We start from the raw sequence: 5,119 nt of genomic DNA on the forward strand, positions 1-5,119 counted from the left end.
TATCCATGATGGTTTGTTTTATGCCTTGGCAACCTGGAAATACCAGAGTTGAGCCATTGGAGAGTGTGGTGATGCATTTGACACGTAGGACCTCATTTCTTGTTTCGTTGTTTCCCGTTGATCCGTAGCTCCGTTTGTTATGTTCATTATATGGTTTTGCATCGTTCTCACGAGACACATCTGATAATGTCATTCTCATGCATGTCAAGATAGCTTAGGATGTAGTTCTGTCCAGGAACATGTATTTGTTGGTTAACGTAGCATAAATTCAAAATTTTCCTACGCATATTCAGATCTTCCTATGGAGAGACGAGCAACGAGAGGTGTAAGAGCATCTTCATACCTTTGAAGATCGCTAAGCGGAAGCGTTTCTAGAACGCGGTTGATGGAGTCGTACTCGCAGTGATTCAGATCGCGGTGTGATTCCGATCTAGTGCCGAACTACGGCACCTCCGCGTTCAACACACGTGCAGCCCGGTGACGTCTCCCGCACCTTGATCCAGCAAGGAGGACGGAGAGGTTGGGGATGAACTCCAGCAACACAACGGCGTGGTGTCGATGGAGAGACGAGGTCTCCCGGCAGGGCTTCGCCAAGCACCGGCAGAGAGGAGGAGAAAGAAGGGCAGGGCTGCGTCGAGGGAGAAGGAGAAGTATGTCTCCCAAGGGCCAAAACCCCTCTCTATTTATAGGAGGAGGGGGAGGGGGGTGCGCCACCCCTAGGGTTTCCCCTTAGGTGGTGCGGCAGCCACCAAATGGGAGGGGCGGCGGCAAGGGCAGGGAAAAGGGGGGCGCGCCCTAGGTGGGCCTTGGGCCTCCCCTGCGCCTAGAGTTCCCCCCTTCCCCCTTCTCTGGTGCGCATGGGCTGGGTGGGGGGCACACCATCCCACCTAGGGGCTGGTTCCCTTCCCCACTTAGCCCATCTAGCCTCCCGGGGTCGTTGCCCCCCTTCGGTGGACCCCCGGGGCCACCTCCGGTGGTCCCGGTGGTCCCGGTATGTTACTGGTGATGCCCGAAACACCTATACCTTGTTCAATCTCGTTACTGGTAAGTCTTTTTACTCGTTTCGTAGCACGTAATCGTGTGACTAACTCCTTAGTCACATTGAGCTCATGATGATGTTCTACTGAGTGGGCCTAGAGATACCTCTCCGTCACACGGAGTGACAAATCTCGATCTCGATTCGTACCAATCCAACAGACACTTTCGGAGGTACCCGTAGTGCACCTTTATAGTCACCCAGTTACGTTGTGACGTTTGATACACCCAAAGCACTCCTACGGTATCCGGGAGTTCCACAATCTCACGGTCGAAGGAAAAGACACTTGACATTAGAAAAGCTTTAGCATACGAACAATACGATCTAGTGCTATGCTTAGGATTGGGTCTTGTCCATCACATCATTCTCCCAATTATGTGATCCCGTTATCAATGACATCCAATGCCCATGATCAGGAAACCATGATCATCTATTGACTAACGAGCTAGCCAACTAGAGGCTTGCTAGGGACACATTGTGATCTATTTATTCACACATGTATTACTGTTTCCTGTAAATACAATTATAGCATGAACAATAGACGGTTATCATGAACAAGGATATATGATAATAACTATTTTATTATTGCCTCTAGGGCATATTTCCAATAGTATTTACTTCTCATGCTTGTGCTAGTGATAGAAATAGTGATGCATGCTCATATTCATCTCGTGCATCATGTGCTTGTTGCATCTTGAGGTGTTCTTGTTCACTGGATGTTATTGCTATGTTGGGTAACACCGGGATCAGAGAACGAGTACGTGGATTCGGGAGAGTACGTGCAGGACGATCAAGAACCGTTCCAAGCTGAGGATATCACGGGCAAGATGATATGACCTTGATTCCATCTCTAGACTTGTTATGCTAGATTACGTTTCCTTTGTCATATATCGTTGCCTACCACTAAAATACATTGCCTCCTGATATGCCATGAAACCAAACACTTATCCCTTCCTAGCAAATCTTGAATGGCTAAGTAGGCTTTGCTCAGCTACTAATGTTAGCGTTGCTAGATGAGGTGCTTTGTCTTATGTGATAACATGGGTTTGATATCATTATCTTAGTTCTGTTATTTAGTTAATGTACCTATATACTTGGTAAATAACGGAAGGCCTAGCCTTTTGCCGGGTGCCTTGTTCCGTTATTGCCGCCATAGTTACCAGCTACCGGTGTTTGATTCCATAATGATCGCTCCTAACACGTTCGGGGTTGTTATGGGACCCCCTCGATAAATGGCATAGTGTTAAGACTTGTCCGGCAGGACCCAACATTGGTTTTAATCTGCTAATCCCTTCATAATAATCTGCATAGGGAATAGCTACCCCGAGGAATTTAATCAACAACCCGGGCTAGTGCTCCTCATGAGTGTTGGTCCACCCACCTAGCAGTCGGCAATACCACCCCAAGGAAACTTGAGGTTTGGTCCTTGTCCACTATGCATAGACGGTGTTGTCCTGAGACTGAGATATGCGGCTCTTATCAGGGTCGTCGACACACCGGGAGGTCCTGCTAGTCTTGTCTTACCTTAGCGATATATCTTGCGTATAGGAATCCCGGTGAAGCTTTGGTTCTCCCCAGAGTTGAGGTTTTGCTCTAAGGAATCCGACGAGGTCACGAGATTCGTGATAGAGGATTACTTTGCGGCCCGTGTACGTTTGTGATGGACTAGCTGGAGCACCCCTGCAGGGTTTAATCTTTCGGAAATCCGTGCCCGCGGTTATGTGGCAACTTGGAATATTTGTTAACATCCGGTAATAGATAACTTAAACATAAGCTAATAAAATTGCCAACCGTGTGCGTAACTGTGACTGTCCCCTTCGAAGATCTCTCTTAGATCGGGAACACGGTGGGATTATGATTGACGTAGGTAGGTGTTCAGGATCATTTAGTGATAAACTATCAACGATCGCTAGAATAGACCACCTTCATACATGTTCTACGTAAGTTAGCCACCATATAAGGCTTAGGATGCTGCAACCTAAATACTCCACCTTACCAACCTAATAACTTGACTAGTTCTGGCACCGAGGTCATAGATTGTTGAGTCCCCGTGGCTCACAGATTCCTTCACAACACCAACAGGTTCAGGTACCCCCGAGACAGGTGATCCCGACGGCACGCAGCTGGCGTGGCAGTACGATGAGGAGAACGACCGCCTTTACGTGAACTATCCAGAAGATTGAGGAGTGGTCGTGATCATGGGTAGGCATGCAGGGTAGCATAGTCATTTCCCTTGTTTTGTAGTCTGTAGCGGAACTACCTTGTTTGGATGTGTGATGTAACTCTGAGATATTTATGAGATGACAGTTGAATCCCTTATTGTCATTCCTCTGTTATTTATGTATGTGCTATGTTACCATGTTTGCGAAATGCTTAGATGTGCTTCTTTCCAATTCGGGGCCTCGATCCCCAAATCGGAAAGGACCGCATCTTAGTCGTTACATATAACCCTCAAACCCAACCCTTATAACAGAATATTCCGTTATAAGAGTTGGGTTTGAGGGTTCTATTCTTTGCCCCAACCCCAACCCTTAAAACTGTCACTTGACATATCACAATTTTCATCATCTCAATAACACCAAATAGTACTTTCAAACACATAATAATCATTCAATTTATTACAACAATGTTTTGAAGCAAATTATAATAATTGTTCGAATCAAATAGGACATAGAAAAGTAAACAAAGGTAGATCATGGGCCTTGGCGCCGCCCAGCCAACTGCCACTGGTGCTCTACTAGATCATCCCGGAGCTGACCATGAGTGTTTGCATCCTCAATCTGACGATGTGCTTCAAGAAAAGCTTGTACGCGACAAGGGTTTCTTTCCGGTTGCACACGAGTACCAACATTGTCATAGAAACAGGGCAGTTTTAACCCTCTCTCATCCTCGATGATCATGTTGTGTAGAATCACACAACATTTCATGATGTTCTCCAAGGTTTTTTTGTCCCGAAAACGAGCTGGACTCCGAACTATGGCAAATCTTGCTTGCAAACCACCGAAAGCTCTCTCAATATCCTTGCGGGCTGCCTCTTGTGCCTTGGTGAAATGAGCCTCTTTTCTGGTTAAGGGCACCCCATTTTTTTCCTTGATGGACTTCACAAGAGTTGCCCAATCGGGGTAAATTCCATCGGTGAGATAGTGTCCCATTGAGTACTCATTGTCCATTATTTTGTAGTTCCAAGTTGGAGCATCCCCAGAAACTAATCTTTTCAACAAAGGAGATCTATTGAGCACATTGATATCATTGAGTGTTCTAGGCAAACCAAAAAATGCATGCCAAATCCATGTGTCCTCCGATGCCACGGCCTCAAGCACAATGGTAACATAATGGCTTTTACCACAATACATTCCGTGCCATGCCTTTGGACAATTTTTCCATGTTCAATGCATGCAATCAAGACTACCTAGCATCCCCGACCATCCCCTTTTTTCATTCATCTCCATCAATCTCTTTGTATCTTCCTCGTTGGGTGCCCGAAGATACTCATCACCATACAAGCGAATGACCAATTTTGCAAACTTACGAACGGACGCCGTGGTTGTATCTTGTCCAATGCGAAGATACTCGTCCGTATAGTCTGCGGGTATGCCATAGGCTAGCACCCACATTGCAGCCGATATATTTTGGTATGCACTAAACCCCATGATACCGGCGGCGGATCTATGACGCTTGAAGTAATCTGAGGCGGCCTCACAATCGGTGACAATTTTCACAAACAAACTACGGCGCATTCGGTACCTTCTCCGAAAGAGGCAAGGTGGGTATGTCGGTACCTCTGCGAAGTAGTCTCGCATCAAATGTTCGTGTCCGAGACAGCGGTTCCGGTAGATGGTGACTCGCCCCATCTTCGACCCTCTCCTCTGATCCATCAGCTTCATGCGGTCTTCAAATTCTTTCACGTTGAGGAGGAGGCCCATCATCTCGACGTCATCGTCTTGAAGCAAGTCCTCAATGTCCGAATCGTCCGATGACGACCAACCGGAATCATTGGACAATGCATCCATCTAGTGTTGCTCTGTAAAAAAATATAGTGTTGCTCTGTAAAAAAATATAGGAAACAGGGCCGGCCGGAGCTCG

Source organism: Hordeum vulgare, chromosome 3H (genome assembly GCF_904849725.1).
Source record: "Hordeum vulgare subsp. vulgare chromosome 3H, MorexV3_pseudomolecules_assembly, whole genome shotgun sequence".
Taxonomy (NCBI): Eukaryota; Viridiplantae; Streptophyta; class Magnoliopsida; order Poales; family Poaceae; genus Hordeum; species Hordeum vulgare.